Here is a 19578-nt window from a genome sequence, read left to right on the forward strand (position 1 = left end):
GAGATAGTAGGGTTTTTTGATATTGCATGTACCTGCCTACAAACTTGCTAACTCAACATTTCAGGAAGGAAAAAATGAAACGTAACCAAAATCCAAAAAGCAGAAGTTACAACAAAGAAAAGAGGATTTCCAAGTAGAGAAGAAATATGAATTTTAAAGCTCCTCCCCTAAGACATCCATTGATATTAAAACAATTAGCTACTGATTATGAAGGTAGTTTATCAAGTCAACATTCTTTTATTTTGGAGGTTCATCCAAAGCAAGCCCTGGTGAGAATTCAAAATACACTTCTTGTTATATCTGTCTATTAGTTCTCCCTGGCAATAGCCTGGATTTTACCCATTAAAGGCAAATGTATAGTTGCAAATATCCAAAAGATGCTCCGTGTTTGGTGCAAACCTGAGGCGTGTTGCTTCTGTTCTTCAGTTAGGCTGAAGCAAAAGACTATGGAAACTGGGATAGCCTGGCCACTCACATCAAGTTTCAGTGTCTGAACGTTTTCAAGGAGAAAAAAAACAACCCAGAACTCATAGGATTGCTGAGCATGGTCATGTCTAAAGTCACTTTTAAATTCAAATAAATATTTGTGGGAAAACTGCTTCCCCTATTCTCCTACTGCTCATAACTTAATTATAGTTGCCGCCAGGCATCTTTAACTTTCATGACCAGCAGATCACTCTGGGTCTCAGTGACCTTGGCAGTTGTAACAGGGTAATATTTTCACAAGGGTGAAATGTTCTTGAATACATTTCTCCAATGTACTGGTGTTCGTAGGCATTTCTCAGCAGATCTGACCTGAAGTGCAAACATAATTATTCAGTTTCACCTAGAGGTTTATTGACAAACTCCAGAAAACTCAAGTTCCACTTCCTTTTGCTGAAACTCACCCTCTGTAAGAAGGCAAAGCTGCTGGTGTTCTTCCTTTGAGCCCTCCATCATCAGTGGGAGTGTGGACCTAGGGCCTGAGCCCTGGAGCCTTTGAAAATCATCTAGTGGCCACACATCTAAACAGGAAGAGGAACAAGAAGGCAATAAAAATGAGCAAGGGGAAAACTTGTAAGAACACAATAATTTGTTTTTTTCAAGATATGTCAGTGTAGTGTTTCATGTAAAATTGCTCCTAAAGTTCATTGCAGACATTTGTCGAAAGAGTTCAGTGAGGAAACCCAGACAGGTAGGAATTAGTCTTTTAACAATGCTGCTCTGTCACTAGCGCTTAAAGCAATAGTTGTGAAATGCAGGAGTTCCATCTGGAGCTTGAGAAAGATGCAGTCACCAAAATCTCTGCATCTACACTCAGGCAATGTCACTTTTCCCCAGTTCTGCTTCAAAACACCACATTCTGTTTTATCAAACTAAAGAAACCTTATGTTAGTAGAGCTTGAGCTCATGATCTACAGCTCATTTTTCCACTTTGAGTCATGCAAATGCAAATCCTTACCTTTAAATCATATTGCTCTGAGTTGTCTATGAAATTTTCAGGGAAGCTTAAGAAGGTCAGCTATTTGCATTCTGATCACATTTGTCTCATTTAGAAACATGAGGTACAGCTTACTTTTCCAAATGCCATATTTTGGCTAAGTTCAGATAGCCTTTCTCTGCTGAAACTATCACGTTACTCCTTGAGGAATTGTGATAGTATCCTATAGTAAGCATAGCAATGTGCAGGCCTTAAGAAAAAAAGATAGGGGCTTGCATTCTTGCTTAGTGAAAGTTATTCTCTTGAAGAAGGGAAGCAAACGCCCAAAGTACTGGAAATCTAACAGAGCCAAGAAATAGGTCTTCTCAGAGAATGTTTCCGCTGATTTTTCAAACCCCTGGGTTTGAACAGATCAAATACTGTTATGTATATTCTCCTAATCTGTGGGCCCTTATGAAATCAAATGAGAACTCCAAATCAGTTTAGCCTGTAAATCTAAATCAAAGGCAGGCTAATCAAGAAAACATAGAAGTTCTTGACTAGCTAATGTTGTTGTAATGTGCTTAATGGGCTTCAGAGACTTTGCACCTAAACCACAAATTCACTATGGTTCATTTTCATAGTGTATGGAAATCTGTATCGCTGAAGGATTCATTAGCTAATACTAGCTGGTACAGAACAAAGACATTGACACTGGGTTTTGCCTTATAACTAAAGACTTCTGTTTACAGTGCAGCTTTTCTTGAGAAGAGATAGACCATTTTTATTAAACCAAGGTAAAATAAATCCTCTAAACCTGACTCTGAGTGCCTGGTGAAAATATTTTCAGGGGTGTTTTTATTCAAACAGTATCCCAACATATCCATCTTGTTCAAAAGAGTTGTCTTACTGCTATGACTACTAGGCAGCCACCAGAAAAACCACTATCTGGTAACAGCCATCTGGGTTAGTTTGCTAAGTAGCTTAATCAATCTGAAATCGAAACTAAGAGATTTCTCTAAGGGCAAGATTTGGGATGCTAACAGTACACTCTGAAAATCCATCTACTAAGAAAGCTCCAGACACCCCTGGTAGGAGATAAATGTTTCCCTCTTCAAACCAGGACACTAGTCACCGCGCTCAGAGCTTGCCATTAAATTCCTTGAGTTACATCTCATGAAGAATTCAGGTGTTCTGAATCTTCCCTTGCGTCCAATGTAATTGCAAACACCATAATTAGTGAGTAAATTAAAAGCCAAAGTCATTAGTTTGAAAATGCATTCTGTGTTACTAACTGAAGTGTGTAGATATCCCAAATGGCATGTAAGATTGTACTGAAGATAGAATAAATAACCTTGACTTCCCTGCCCAAGCCTGTACAGGAGGTCAAACTGGTCCTGTCACAGTCTTGTAAAGGTATTGACCATCTGGGTGATAACAAAACAGTTACATGTACAAGAATAAAATTATTTTTAGTGCAGGAATACTCTTCCCTTTCTCTTCTCTTCAGGTGGTTTCTGTGTGGTTGACAACAGTGCATCTCATTCACCATGCTGGATTGCAGCATTTTTGAGCAAAATATGTAAATATGCAAGGTGTCATAGTTCACCATTTTGAGGGCTAGTTCCTGCAATGCTCATCAGAACCAGGCATGAGCAGGAGGAATGAAAATAGTATCTTGATGATCTTAGAGGTCTCTTCCAACCAAAATGATTCTATTATTCTAGTTACAGAGGTACCTAGCACAGAACCAGCTCAACCAAGAACAGATAATTTATTTTTGTGACAGAAGCAACATTAGGGATGGATTTGAGGATTTTAAAAGAATCCAAGCAGCAGTGTGTTTGCTGTCTCATTCAATATTTTAGTTTCATGTTTGATTGCCTTCACCTTGGAGAGAACATAGAAGATATACTAAAGGGATATTAAAGATTTAAGAAATCACAATTAATTACATTGTTCCTTGGGTCTTGTGTAAAAATTCATTCTTCGTTCATTTTCTCTAAATTTCTGTAGGTTTAATCAAAGCAACAATAAGTTCAACTACTGACTCCAAATAATTTAGGTTGGATCACTGAAGGTCATCTAGCCCAACCTGCTCAAAGTTGTTCCAACTGGACCAGATTACTCAGTGCAGTCAGGCTTTGAATATCTCCAAGACGAGAGATGCCGAAGGGCAACCTGTGTCAATATTTTACCACCTTTCTGAGAACAATCTTCCCTGATAGCCACCAGAACTCCCTTCATCACACTTTCTATCTCCTGCCTCTTACCCTATCAATATACACCTCTTTGAGGAGCATAACCGTATCTTCTTTATCTCTTTCCAGTAACTAATGAGTAGGTGGTCCAACAGTGCATCTCACCTAGTTGGCTTGTGGGTCCCCAGTGTCAAGAAATAGTCCTTGCAACTCTCCAGAAACTTGTTGGATTGCCTGTGCTCCTTGTGGTGGTAAAAGACATCTATGAGAGTCAGGTGCTGCAATGAGGTTCTTCTGTCTCTCTACCAGCTTCTCACAGACAGATAAAGCAAAAATGAAGAAGTTCAGTGTAACAGGAATCTCTGATAGTGGGTCTTTCAATCAGTGACCAGCAGGCTTGGGAGTTGTGGTTTTATTTTATTTTATTATTTTTTTTCCTTTCCAAATGGGAGCATTTTAGCCATAGCATTGTGGGGAACATCTAAGGTTCTGTAGCCCTTTGGTTAATCTGCAGATAACAAAATGACAATGAGTGTATAGCAAGACTTCAGAAGTCATTAATTCTCACATTTATACTAGAAATAACTAATGATGCTTCAAATAACTCCTCACGTAATAAATGTACATCTCCATGGCATAAGCTAAGTGTTTGATTTCTAGCAAATTACTCATAAACCTCTTTGTTAACAGCTAATAAAATTCCTGACCCAAACCCCAACATTTCAGTCAGTCACAGATAAATATCAATAAGAAGTAATTATCAGCCTTTTTGCCTTTTTCTTACAGTGTTCATGATTTTATCATACGTATCTAGCAGTCAGCTTTAACCTGACAGAGAGCTGTTTTGGCTCTTTACAGGTTCCTAAAAATACTTTTATCTTTTTTCAGCTCCTTTGGGGATCATATAACTTTTTTTGTTCTCAGTATATTCTTTAATCTTTTACTGTTTCTTTGTTTAACTAAGAAATTTTATTGTTGTTGTTGTTCTGCATAACTCTTTTTTGTTGATGGAACCATGGGGTTTGGAACAACTACTTCAATATTCTTGAACAATTCTTGATTTTTCTCAGCATCTTCCCACTTAAAGTGCATATGCTCAGTTATGCCAGCAAATGCTTTAAGCTTTGGAAAACTGTCCCTATTAAAGTTCCAAATGTGCAGATTTTTGGTCAATGCTCTATTTCATTTGTATAAAGTAAATTTAAATTGACTGTGATCTCTGGTACAACAGCAACTGCGCTTTTTTGGGTTGGTAACTAACACTTTCTCATCCAGCAAACTTAAGTCCACTATCAAGTTACCTTGTACTGGATACACGATTTCCTGTTTTGAGAAGACAACATTATTATTTATAGAAACACTAAGGAAATTTATTATTGGTCACAGGAGATGAGCAGCAAATGGCCCTCTGGTTGAAGTCATCCGTGATAAGTTTCTTGGTTGCCTTTTGACTGCTGTTGTTATTTCCCATGTCCCCTACAAATCATTAACAGATGCTTAAGGAACAGCTCCTTTTATCTCCTAGAAATTGTTGCTGGGCTATAAAACACCCTTACCTGTTACCTGTCTGGTGTTTCAAATACTAATGAACACTGAGCTTTCAGATTTAAGCAACCTTATAGAAATATCTGCAGGGTATGAAGAATTGTAGTAGAGAGATAGACACATTAGTGAAGACCCCTGGGCACAGCCTAACAGTCACCCCTTTGACAGGATGAGGTCCAGATACAACTTAATCTCAGTAACCTCAACACTGCACAGGGGACAGCAAGTGTTAACAGCGTTAACCTCTTAGTTTGGGCTCAGATGATCCTGAATAAATTGCATCTGGGCACTCTCCTTCTTCCCCCAGCACCCATTCAGACAGCTTATGTGTCTCTGCACCCACCTTCACGCAGCTTTCCCTACTCTGCAAGCTCCAAAGTTATTGTGTAAGACTGAGCTCAAAAATCTTTGTATCTGCCAGTGTGGTCAAGACCAATATCTTTCCCTACTGCCTTCTGTTTTTCTCCTTCCATCCTTCTTCCAAAGCCTTGGCTTTCTGGAGCAGAGGCAGGGTATGGCCAAAGACTGAATTAGGAGGGAGAAAAGCTGACAGCACTGGCTGTCTCATCTGCATTCTTCTTTCTGCCATCCAGTATAGGCACTGTTTTAAATTACCCAAAAATAGCCTGTAAAGCTCTCATCAATCTCACTTGTTTAAATTCAGCTTTTCGACATTAATAATTTACAGTGTCAGGAGTAAACAATACCACATGTGGCCACAACGATGGTACTCTTCCATTATTCATTCGTCCTAAGGTGCACTGGTTTCACATTGAGTCTTACTCCTTTGCTCTGTCTTTAAAAAATTATGTGAAAATTTACAACCACCTTTCCATTTAAAACTCAAAGGCAGGAATATTCAGGGAGCAGCAGATCACAGATGGTCCCTGACAAAGAAAGGAAAGTGTCACATTTCAGCCACCCTGCACTCATCCTTGCTCTTTCTTTCTACTCATAAAGACACCTGAAGTAGGTCTAGACACTCCTGCTCAAATGTTGAAAACAAGACAGCTTCATTAGTGCAAATCTAACTTAACCTGCCTCTGAGCAGTCATACAGCTCTACTTCTCGCTCATCCCGAAACCAGCTTGTCTGCATCCAAAGACTGTTTTGTCTTTCTCACCCAGGGAAACTTTTAGGTGGAAGAGAAGGGAGTAGTTGTTCAAGAAGATGGACTTCCTATCTTATGTTTAGTTAGGTTTGCTAAAAAGTCCAGGGACAGTTTAAACTGTCTGTCATGGCATTGAGCTGTGCCATTTAGATACATTGAATACAATTTTTTAATTTCTTTTTTTTTCAAAATATAATTTAGAGTAGAAAGATCTTCAAAAGTGTGAGGCTGAATTTCAAACCCACAAGCATTCAGATCCTGGGGTGTTGTTAGGACTTCATCCCCACAAAAACCAGCATAAAAACACTCTCCATTGCTGCCAGCTCTCCTGATCTATCCAGCATTTCACAAACGTAAAGCTGGTATTCGAGTCCCAGCTTGGAACGAAGGGACTGAACACAAACCTCAACTTTCATTCCTGCAGGAGAAGTTTCCATCCTTCCTGTTTGCAGAGGAAAGCTTGAAAACATGACCTGACTGCATTTGACCAGGCTGCTGGGGAGGGACAGGGAGCTGACTCATGATTTTTGCTACCCGGGGACTGCAGTGCTGGGACATTGGCCCCGTGGGAGCAGACTTTGGAGCCTCATTCATTATTATGACCATGCTGTTGCTCTGGAAGATGCCACTCTTAACTGGAATGGAAGCCAAAGTAAAATAAGTAAAATATTTTGGGTTTGAGGAGAGGGATAAGTCAGGTGTCCTGCCTCTTCCTAAACAAATTTACCTTGGAGAAGGCTTCTTTCAGGCTGCAACACATATGGGAGATCCCCAATGCCACATTTCTCCTGGTACATAGCATTAAGCAATGTTCCACCAACACATCTGCCCGTGGGTCAGCTCTTTCAGAGGGATGGCTGGCTCCTTTAGGATGCCCAGCCCATTCAGCAGGATCCCCCTCCTATGGCATGGACACTGACTGTGGTAGCCTCAGTGCCACTGTTGCTCACAAACTTCCTCCATCAAACAACTCAAACAGGCCCACCCACTTCTGTTCCCTGCCTTCACCAGAGTGCACCCTCCTGACAAAACTCATATTTAAAAAAAAAACAGCCACTGCCCTGTTTTTTTAACAACCTCCTAATTAAGGTCACAAAAGCATTCAAAATGCTATTAAATGCCTTTAAATGCTATTATCAAAATGATATTAAAGGGACAGTTTGATAGGTGTGATACTATGTGGCACTGAAGTATACTGGAACAGAGACAGACCAAGTCTGCCCTCATGACTGGATAGGAAAAAGTAGAGAGAGAGGGAATGTAGTGTCAGTTTTATTTCAAATAATGAAAAAAAAAAAGAAAAAAAAGAAAAAAAAGAGTTGCCAACACAAAAGACAAGATTTCCAGTATAATTAATTGCTGACACAACTCCCCTTCTACTGAAGCTGATGAGAATGTTATTGCCCATCTTAAGACATGCAGAAATAGGCCAGAGGAGAACACCTCTAGAAGTCACAACCACCAAGCCTCTTTTGACTGTTTACATGTTAAAACCAGAAGTAACTTAATTTCGGATTAAGGAAAATCCTGGCTATCTGGAAAAAAAAACCCAAACCTACATTTTAACTGTGTATTCTGTGATTGCAAGAGGACAGTGTTCACAGTATATGCATGAGCAGCAAGAATCAATGCAAGAGGACTAGCTGAGAGCAGACCATTTTGCTAGATTTTCAGCCCAATTAAGTACACAGGTCTACATTATTCTTTAAAAACACTCAGTACCCTGAATACTGGCTATGTGCTGGGTCATGAGCTACTTGCTAAGGGATTGGGACTAGTTTTGATGAGCAGGGGTGCTTTACATGCCCAGGATTTGGATTTCTCTTCACAAATTCCATACAGCTAAGCAGCTATCTGGAAATATGCTTAGGATGAGAAACAGAAGGAAGTGAGGAAGGGTGGGAAGGAGAGAAGTAATTTGTATGTGAGTGTGTGTTGGGTTGGGGTTTTTTTACAAGATTGCATTATTTTTCTGGCATTTCATTTCTTGCTGTTGTCCTGACTTTTGGGTGTGGTGGGCTACGAGCTTTGCCCTGTGTGCCTTTAGGAACAATATTCTCTGGGCAAGAATTGCTTTTTCCATTTCATTGCGGCATTGTGGTTATGTATTTATTTCATAAGGAGAGTGGGTTATTTGGCAATTTAGGTTCATATTGTGGGTGTGGTCCCTGTAGATAGTTTTCTTCTGGATTAAATTTTTGTGAGCTGTTATTTCTCTGGTAGTACACCAATAAGCAGCATACCATCCTCCTGAGCAGGATTTTATTTTATCTCCCATTTTGTCATTAAATAAATTTTTTCATCTGAGGTACCATCTACATTTTGTCGGGTTCTAGGCTCTTCTCGAGACAAGTGGCCATGGCCCACCTGAAGCAGCAGTGCAGAGCCTTGCACAGGCTAATTTCACCTTTGATTGGCACCCTGCTGGACCACAGTGCTCCATCCAAGAGTATCCTATATATCTCTCTCTACAGGGTGCTTGACTGTGGAACATAAACCTACCTGCCCCAAAGTGTCTCTTGTAGCTCTAGAGTAATAAAACAAGGAAGAGGAAAGGACATGGAAGTTGGCAATGGAAAGCCATAGCAGATGATGCATTTTTTAATGCTTTATGGTCATAGAAGAGGCAAAGAAACATCCCTTCTGTTGAGTCACAGAAACAAGCATGAGGAGTATCCATACCTCCCTATGGCAGGTGTATATGCTAGGAAGAGAGTGTCTCTTTTTATACAGTGGACTGCCTCACTTTCCAGAGTGCAAATAAACACTGAAGCATGTGTTTCCCTCAGCTGGCTATAGATATGAAGATACAGAGAATAACCCCTTAACTTAGGTACTTCAGGTATGTGCTGGACATGCAGTGATGTGAAAGTGTCTTTAGATCAAGCACTGCTGAACAATTTCAGAGTATGAGCCCCTTTGGTATCCCAAAACATACCTTTTGTAAGGAAGCACCATGAACACTTTCAGGAAGGGATATCCATAACTTCCCTGGCAACCTGCGGAAGTGTCTCATCACCCCCATCATATAATGGGAAATTCCATTTCTAGCCAGAGGATCAGGTTGGTGAACCAACCTGTTTGGGTCTTCAGACCCAAACATCTGGCAAATCTACCAAACCAACATGTTTCCCATTAAATCAGGAGAACACAGGACATGTCACTGGCTGTACCCCAGGCAGATATCCAACCTGGCAGCAGGACCTGTGCCTCCAGAACCAGGAAAGTGACTCGAAGCAGAGCTTTGCCTTGGGCTACAACAGGACCAGCAACTGCTGTGGAGACATTATGACAGAGAGGCAGTAAAATCACACATATCACACCGCGGTATTACAGGCACAAATTAAGTCTGGGCTGAGGCCCTTTTAAAAAAATATGGCCCATTAGGTTTAATTTAGAATCTCTTTCCTTGTAACTACAGAGCAGATTGACAAAACAGACCTTTTAAATCACCTATGAAACTTCACTCAATGACAGGATACCAAAAAGACCCTTTTGTGTTAAAGTGTTAATTATTAAAACATGACCGAATGGTTAGTTCAATTTACAGCATTGCCATTAGAATGAAGGCTGGAAACAATGCGCACATTAAAAGGCTATATTATATGTTCTGTTACTTGGAGAGTCTCTGAAGTGAGAAAAGACAAGTTGTGGAGCCAAGAAATTCTCTACTGGAATGGTGCTAGCTCTGCTTTTCTCTTCCTACAATCTCATTTACCTAAAATGCTACAGGAAGCAAAAATTATTTGGCCAAGAAGAGATTCATATCACAGAAAGAAATCCTTGGGAAGTGATTCAACCAAGCTTTTGAATAGAAAGGATGCTTTGGATGAAAATATCAATCGCTTAGGAAAGTGACAGTTCATTAATGCTTCATCATTAATTTGTGGCTGGATTACTTGTTCTTGCAGTTTCCCATTCAAAGATCATTTGGATTATTTATAAAAGATACAGCATTTTACATCAGGTTTCCAAAACATTCAAGAAGACACAGACTTGAACTTAGCTGCAGCTTCCAGCATTTCTCCTCAAAAGTGTTTGTCCACCTGTCCCACCCACAAGACAAAGAAGGTTGTCAGGCTGAAAAAATACACTTTCCTGAGTTAGGGGGTCTGCTGTGCAGTGAGTCAAAGAGGCAAAACACCAAAGTTGCAATGTGGTGATTTATTTCAAAGAACCTGAACACCAAACTGAGATTTGTGCCCATTTTGTGGCAGCATAAGTTCAGCAAATAGAGACAATCTGATGGGTATTTCTGTATTGGGTTTAGCTAAATATATACAGTATTTTTACATCCCCAAAATAGCAAGTCACACACAAAATAATGAAACAAGTTTAGTAACATAATTATCAGTTATCCATAATACCCAAAAAAATTAAACACACCACACCCTCCTAAAGCCCAAATCACATCAGCCCTGTTGAACTCTGAGATTTGTGTAATTTACTGTCAGTTGGGAATCTGCCACAATATTCACAATTTTATTATTTTTCCCAGATCTATTTTTTTGCTCGGACTGTTACGTGCAGTAAGAACACAGACTCTGAACTCCCCTTACAGCTATGTAGAAGTGTTTAGGTCAGTGACAGCAAACTGGTGTGAAGCAAGAGCAGAACCGGATCCCGGGATTTGCTGTGTGTTTTTATTTCCTTCAGTCCCATTCTTTATCTAATTTACAACCTCTAGCTCTGTTCATCTTTCCCCATTCCCAAGTCCTTAGTAATTACCCTATTTCCTTAGCTCTTTTCCCATAAATAATTCTCCTAAAATAACATGAGGAGAGCCTGCTTTGCTAGCACAGTCCCCCTCGGAGAAGGCCAGGAGATCAATTACTCTCATTGAAACACCAGGGGAAAAGGAGAATTTCAGAACAGGATTTCACACAACAGTTTGTAACAACAGGGTGGGAGAAGCAAAAGCAATGAACAACTTTGTTATGTGCTTGCACATAGAGAAAAGAGAAAAAAAATACTAAGACATCACTGGAAATTACTCTCTTCAGTGCTTGTTTCTAATTGATTTTCTTGATATCTAAATGCTATCATCTCAAAGACAGCTACTGTAGCAACATGTGGACATACACTTCTCTACTTTACAATTCCATAACTGTTTCTTTTAAGTTAGCATACAATAAAATCAGTTAACGGTGTCACTAATTAACTGTTGCATTGTACTGTCAGACAATATAGGGAAAGGACTTAAAGGACTTTAAATTAATTCTAGCCCAATGAAAAAGATCTGTAACAAAACTGTTTATTAATTGTAGTAACTGCTTTTACTAAACACATTTTACACGTGATGTAATTTCACACTGCTTTTCCATAAAGTGGTTATTTAATTAGTAATAAAAATTCCCCCATTGTAATTTTTGCAGCTAATATTTGTAGAGTATTTCTACTGCTGTGCAAGTCTGGAAGGGCAAATAGAGTTTTTTCTATTTAGTCTGTGGTTGAATTAGGATAAGCAAAGGCTACAGTAGCTGTATTTTGATAAAAAAAACACACATCGAGGAATGAGGGAGGTAATAGCATTCATTTATCCATATGGTATTTAAATGAAACTTCCTCTTTCTTCCTCTCTTCAGAATAATCTTTAACTCCAATGATTAGGGCAGCAGTAAGTGACCTAGAAGATATGTTTGAACATGTCCTCAAGGATGAGGGCTGCTTCCTACTTTCTCCACACGTTTCCCACCTAGATTCTGTCCAGTCAGTTTTAGAAATAAAATTATGTTTCAAGCATTGCACTTCTGCTGAATTTTTCATCCAATTTTATTGCTGTTTACGTCCCTTCTCCATTTTAAAGATGCTTCTCCTTCCACCAGGTACAGAGGGACCTGTAGAAACAATAACGCTCTTTATTCAGATGCAGTGAATAGGGGATAATCAGGGATGTTGATGGCTCAGTTTAAACACACCACTAACCAAGCAAATACAAAAAACCTGGAAGAAAAGTTTTGTCTGCTCTCTTTCAGTTAGATTTCTTGGGACATTAATATTAATTAAAAACAAAACAAAGCATAACAAAACAACAACAACAAAAACAACAACAAAAAACCATGAAGTCAAACAACTGTGATTTTTAAACTGGATATTCTTCCTTTAAAGCCCCCCAAATTTCAGCACAGGGCCAATTTTTCCACTGATGTAGTTCAGCATAACTTGCTCACAGAGCTTAACCTATTTGCATTAACTGAAGGTCTGTCACAGAAACATCTACAAAGATCTGCTAGTTCTTAAACAATGAGTAAGATATTATACTGATTTAAAACATCCTTTCTTTCTCAATAACTCCTTGTCCTCTTATTTTTTCATGATAGTTAGTGCCAGTTCCATTGATCTACTTTTATGCATGCAGCCAATGCCCAAATTTAAAGGCCAGGCCAAGAACATGAGGGCAAAGAGCAACTTTTTGTAACAAGAAAGCTTGATCTGGCTTGAGTGTAACTTTTTTTACCACCTGCTATGAAATATCCTGGCTCCCTGAGAAAATGCTGCTTGTCAAAAGAAAAAATATGTCTTCTAGCACAGCAGATCTTGAGCAAGCAGAGAAAGCCCAAGAGAAACGGTAGGAGGTCAAGAAAAAAATTATTCTGGAGGAAAGATTGAAGGTCCAGTGCTGTTTAGTCTAGAGAAGACAAAATTGGTGGGGATGAGACCGCAGAAAAAAACCCACCCAATGATGCCACCCTGAATATAGCAGAAGGAGCAGAGCAAGAACACAGGTATACTCTAGCTGGTAGGAAAAGGTTTCCAACCACAAGGACAGGCATGAGCTGGAGGCATCTGCCTGCTACACAGAGTAAGCTCAGGGGTGGACAGTCCAAACACGGGACAGTCAGCCATCCTCCAGCCCAGTGCTTCGCAACTCCAGGGAAAGGCGCACACTCAGCGCCCAGGGAGCGAGAGGGCGCTCAGCTCTGAGTCAGAGAAACACATCTTTTAGAGGATTAAGAGATGATGTAGGAAGCTGAGACTGCAAGTTGCCGACAATGAATGCCAGACGGCGATGCTGCGCTGCCAGCTCATCAAGGGCCTGACTCAGCAAATGGCTCTGCTTTCTGTGACCGCCGCCAAGGCTTTGCTGCTCCCACACTGCAGCGCATGCCTCAAAAGCCAGAACAAGCTTCTTTTTTTCTTTTTCTTTTTTCCTTAAACGGAGGTAGATCCTAAGCTAGTGTCTCCCAAACAGGGAAGGCAGAATATACACGGCAAAGGAGTAGGAGAAGGGAAGCGTGTGGCTCCAGGAATCCCCATGCTTCCTGCCCAGCTACGGACACACAACGCTTACGCAGGCACCTGGGATCTGTAAAAACAGCTGTTTGTCTTTCTTTCCCCTACCCCAGCTACAGGGGAAACCTCCTGCTGCTGCCACAAGCAGGGCTGGGCTTTGGGCAGTGGTGCCTATGCTCCTTTTCTGCCCCACTCACCTGGTGCTGGGCAGAACATCCAGTGGGCAACCCCTCACCACCAGCCTGCATATGGAGAGGGAAAGCTGCCCCATGCACAGGCAGAGGGAAAGAGAAACAGGGAAAGGGCTTTAATATGTGGTAGGTTGTAATAGATGGAGAAAAGAGAGGGAGTGAGTGAGGAGGAGAGCATGCTGAGTGGCACTGTGAGAAGACAGCAAAGGGATGAACTGATGGCCATAGTTGGCACCTCCCATGAATGGCAATGAGCATCCAGTTTGCCTCCTTGCTTGGCCAGGCCCTCAGACAGTCCCTTGGTTGTATGTTCCACCAGCGCACAGACACATCTCACACTCTGGCAGGGCCCAGGGTCAGTAAGGAACCTAGGGTGTGGGATTGCATTACTGTCTGTGCTGTGGAAACAGCTGGTGAATGAGGATTTTCCATGTCGCATGTGAATTTTGGTGTTAAAAAGAAAGTTCCTCCTCTGAGCTAGAGAGACAAGACTGCTGCAAGTTACTTTTTGAAAGGAAACAAATTTAAAAGATCTGGAGCTGATTTATTCCATAACAATTAATCAGGCTGCTCCCTGAGGTTTGGAGAGGAGGGTATAAGGTGCCCAGCAGAGAGAGCTGCCATGGCACCCACAGTACCAAGAAAGCCAGCAGGCTGGTGTGAGGTCCCAGGGAATGGATCTGCTTCTCAACATAAACCTGCCTGTAAATGTAGGGACACCAGCAGGTTTCCTCAAGACTCCTTTTGCAGGAAAATCTTGTGCACCCACTCCAAATATTTTATGAGAAAATTTCGTGATCTGTCATACCCAATCACACATGCCATATTTGGTCTCCTTTGACTAACTATTATGTATTAAATTGTACATTACAAACTTTAATGCACTGCAGATAACCTTTCAATATCATACTATTAAAGATAAACTATTAATATGTTCCTCTTAAGAAGCAATAATAGGGTTAAGTATTTGCATGGCTCACTTATTAGAAAAATGTGTGCAAGTAACTCAAGGAGTTTTCAGTGAGTTACTCTTTATGAGCTAGATTCAATCAAGATTTCGTCTGGCTTCCAGGCTGCAATAATTGTCCAAGGCAGCTCAGCCACCCAAGCCTCAGTGCCCGAACTGGGCTGATGCTGCTTCTCATGGCAGCAGAGTGTGCACAGGATCTGTGGCCCTGCTCAGCCACCAAGCAGCCAAACACAGCAGATCTTCCCAGGTAAAAGATTCATGCCTAGTGGGAAAACCACGAAGGTGGTGCAGGATGGGTTTATCTGAACCAAGGACTCACAGAAGACATCCTGGGTGGCCTCTTTGCCACTGTGGTGGCATGGTACCACACAGACAACTGCAGATCAGTTAGGTCAAGCATCAGGGAGCACCAAACGCAGGTTGAAAGACCCCAGCTCCTCAAGAACACCAAATTTGTCTGACCTACAGGTGACACAGCTGATAAAGCTGTCTCACTGGAGGTGCCCCTGGATCTTCCATGTGGGACAGAATCCTGCTCAACAAGCCTTGTCATTGTTCTAACTGCAAGCACCAGAAAGTAGACTTCTCTCTCCCTTTCTCCCCCAACAGATTTTTCTTATTTCAAAATGAGATAATTTTTTTTGCTAGAAATAATTTTTTTTTTTTTTACAGCCTAGATGTATTCTTTCACCATTCTCAAACTGAAACATTCTCAAATTAGTGTTTAGAAGATGTTTTCAGTTAGAGACTGACTCTCGTTATTTACTTCTTTTACTAGGATTAAGCAGTCCAAAACCAAGAGGTTCTATTTTGGATTAAATAAACCATTTCAGGTTGATTATCCCCTCTCATGTACTTGTAATACAAAAAAGAAACAGTCTTTGTTGAAACAAAGATAAATGTATAAAACACTTTCTGGCCCATTTTTCACACAGCTGCAGTCAAAACTTGCCCTACTTGGATTAACTCTTCCCACTTCTTCACGCAGCCTACCCTATTCCAAGGGCTCCCACAGAAGACATAAAAAAATTCTTCAAGTAAATGAGAGCTACCTGCCATCTGCAAAACAAAACACAGAAAAGCAGAAATTAATCTCTTTTTAATCAGAAACAGAGATCACAAGCACTGAAATTTCAGCATGTGGCCCCACCCTTACAACTGCCAGGGCTGGCTCTGCTTTTGATAAACTGAGCCACAAACACCGAGCTAAAGCCTTTGGCAAACCAAACACCTATGAAGCAGATGCAGCAGGAATGAGACTGGGGCGGGGGGGGGGGCGGGGAGCATCTCCCTGGTTGGAGTACCTCAGTGTAGCTTTGCTGAAGTCAGAGATGACACAGCTGGAACAGCAGCAGCTGAGACCTGGCATCCTGAGGACTCTGAACCTCCAAGTAAATATTTAGTGTCCAATCTTCAAAAACCTTGCTCGCTTTAAAATGGGGTTGCCCCTAATAGTATTTATTCATAGGTAACTACCAAGTCTTTGCATCCATTGGATGAGTGATTTTTAGCTTCTCAACATGGGTTTCTCATGCTCAAGGGGACAGATGAGGTTAAAATGCAATTCTGTTCTTTTACTTGATATCAGAAAAATTAGTTTATAATAGAGACAGTGCAAACAAGACAGATTTCCAGAGACTATCTTCAGTGCTGCTTGTACACAGAATATGGACCACTCTGACTGCACTGGCATTAACAGTAATGGCAATTACTTTTTTTCCTTTTTTTCTTTTTTTTTTCCCCTTTTTTTTCCGCCATTTACTGGAAAAGACATGATCCCAGAAGAAGTCTCATTTCCTGGGTGGTCTGTATAATGTCCCTTTCTTAAGCTGCAGCACCAGACCCTAACAGACCATCTACTTTACAAGCAGTCATCCACTGTTCCCTCCAGACATCTCCAGGTCTTTCCCCTTGCTAAGTCTGTTGCTTTTACCAAACCAGCCTTGTTCCAGCCTGCGCGCGTTGGCAAACAGCCTGTCCTGTGTCCTGTCTCCTTTGCTCCTGTGCAGAGTGCCCAGCCATCCATGGGGAGCTTCACATCACAACTTACAGTCTGGAGGGCTCCTATCTTTTAGATGAGAAGGAACAGACACCTTGTGACCATCCTCTCCTCCTCTTTCTCCTCCAGGACCAGTCTGCGGTAGCTGTGCCCGCTAGGTTAATGGGGCCTCCTGGACACAGGGCTCTCACACTCTCGGGGAGTACTTTGCCCTTTCCCAGAAGGTTTGTTCCCATCAGAGCTTCTCTGTCTGTCTCTGTCTGCAGTACCATTCACAATGGTACAGCTGAGCCAAAAGCTAACTCAGCAGCATTTCCCACTATGTGAAGCTATGACGGGCTTGCATCATGAACACTTTGTACAGTCCTGGTTGTTCTTCCACCGCAACATCTTAAAAAATACATAGTGGAAACTGGAGGAGGTTCAGAGAAAAGCAGCAAGGAGGGTCAAAGGTACAGAGTGGTTTGCACACAAGAAACAACTGAAAGTCCTAGAACACTTCAGCCTGGAAAACAGAAAACCAGGGAGTGAAGGAAAGGTTTTAAAACAGTCAATAATCAAGCAATCATGAGTAGCATGGAAAGGGTGAGTAGGAAATTTCCATTCACTGCCTCTTCCAGTGCACACTGTGGAGTTTGCAACTGGTATCTGGATCCAAACCAGTGGAAGAGGGCATTTTTGCACTGAGTGTGCACTTCAACCATGGTTGCTAAGAGAACACATATGCTCAAGGGGACACTGGACAAATAAAAATCCACTGAAGATGGTTCAGTGTAATACAGCTGCTCAGAACCTTGGGATGTCACTGAGCTGCAAATGTTTGGATGCTGAGAAAAAGTGTGGGGAAGTGGCATGTACACCTAGACCCTAACCATAGGCATTCAGCCACTGTTAATCACTGCCAAATACTTGTTACTAGATTAGACAAACCATTAGTCTGACCCAGCATGATGCTTCTTATATTTGCTACCATACACTCCTCCAGCAGAATCATGCCCTTCCTTTTCTTCCCAGGGCTTCAATTTTATTTCATGGGTATGGCCTGAAAACACTGAGGCACCAAAGTTCTTCCTCTCTTCCCTGGGATATAACACAGCATCCCAACACCCAGCCCACTCCACTGGGCCACAGCAGTGTGCCCAGGTGACCAAGAAGGCCAATGGCATTCTGACCTGTATCAGAAGTAGTGGCCAGCAGGACTACTCAGCACTGGTGAGGCTGCACCTTGAGTACTGTGTTCAGTTTTGGGCCTCTCACTACAAGAAGGACATTGAGGTACTGGAGCGTGTCCAGAAAACGGCAATGAAGCTGATGAAGGGTCTTGAGAACAAGTCTCATGAGGAGCAGCTAAGAGACCTGGGGTGGTTTAGTTTGGAGTAAAGGAAACTGAGGGGAGAACTTATTACTCTCCACAGCTACCTGAAAGGAGGCTGTAGCAAGGCTAAGTCAGTCTCTTCTCCCAAGAAATAAGCAATAGAATGAGAGGAAATGGCCTAAAGTTGCACCAGGGGAGGTTTCGATTGGATATTAGGAAAACATTTCATCAGTGAAAGGGTTGTCAGGCACCAAAACAGGCTGCCCAGAGAAGTGGTTGAGTCACTATCTCTGGTGGTATTTAAAAGGTATGAGATGTGGTGCTTAGGGACATGGTTTGGTCATGGATTTGGTAGTGTGATTAGTTAATGGTTGGATTTGATGAACTTAAAGGTCATTTCCATCAAAATGATTCTATGATTCTATTATTTTTGAGCTTCCTTCTGCTCCCATCTGCTCTCTGAAGGAAGATGCCTTCCAGCGTCCTCTGCCATGTCCTAAAGCTGTATTACCCTGGCCCATTGTGCCCAGAGATAACCAAGGCTTAGCAGCTACAGGGAAAACCTCATGGGAAGTGGGGTGAAAGGTACCACCGAGGTGGGAAGTTGAGGATGGCCCCAGAGAGGAAGAGATTCCTGCATCTGTGCCTCTAAGGACTGAACAATATATACAGCTGTAACTGTTTTCTGCACATTCAGCATTTTTTTACCTTGGTTGTTAAAGTCAACTTGGGATAGAGATACCTTAATGTTGCCTGGGCCAGCTCTGAAGGCATCATCAGAGCCCTCAAAATGGGCTCAGGCATCCAGGTCCTTGCTGGCCTAGACCCTCAGCCAGAAGACAGGTCAGCCATAGGCAGACATGAGAAATCATGCTCTAGCTGGGGAAAAAGCATTCCCATAACCTGAACTAGCAACATTTTGTTTTGAGTTAGCCCAAACCATTGCATTTGATCCAATATGAAATTTTTATTTTTATTTTGGAAACAAAAGTCTTTTCCCTGTGTTCCGATTCAGTAAAAGGTTTGACAATGTTCATGCCACAGGTGTTTTTTAAAAAAATTCTTCTCTGCTTTTACATTAAAATTTTATTTCTGAATTCAACACATTTAGCAAATTTTTTAGCTTTTCCCCCAAAAAATAAAAGTAGTCACTCATCTGACCTCACTGTGGGGTCTCAACCTATCTCTTGCAATCCGACTGCACCATGGTGTCATAGTGGGTTTTGTAACACAAATAATCATGTCCAAGATGAAATAACCTGGTGTTGAGGATGGGTCTGATCTTAAACTACTGAAGGCTATGTCATTCAAACCAAAGGTACCAGCCAGTGGGGCACAGGTAGCACCACAGCACTCAATATGTGCAACACCCAGTTATGCCTTCACTCTGCTCACTCTCAGGTGCCAATGCTCCTGAGAAGTTAATGGCAATTTTAGCCTTGTGTTCAAAATCAAATAGAAAACAGAGGCTTAGCGGAGGTAGAAAACATCCTCCTACATCCCACAGCTCCTCTGCTCCTTGGCCCTGAGTACTTTGGCTCTACTCTACTCCTCTTCACATCTCAGGAAGACTCTGGTGTTCACTCATGCATATTCACAGTTATGCACTGGTTT

General features: G+C 41.5%; 1 long non-coding RNA gene across 3 annotated transcripts in view; it reads right to left on the minus strand.

Moving 5' to 3' along the window:
- Window positions 1-10405: 10405 nt before the first annotated feature.
- LOC127386195 (uncharacterized) overlaps window positions 10406-19578 on the minus strand; it is an 81658-nt gene continuing 72485 nt past the window's right edge. For all 3 annotated transcript variants that reach the window (XR_007889830.1, XR_007889828.1, XR_007889829.1), the window contains one exon: window positions 10406-12093. This is a non-coding gene — a long non-coding RNA (uncharacterized LOC127386195). The remainder of the gene's footprint in view (window positions 12094-19578) is intronic.

This window comes from Apus apus, chromosome 1 (assembly GCF_020740795.1).
Source record: "Apus apus isolate bApuApu2 chromosome 1, bApuApu2.pri.cur, whole genome shotgun sequence".
Classification (NCBI taxonomy): Eukaryota; Metazoa; Chordata; class Aves; order Apodiformes; family Apodidae; genus Apus; species Apus apus.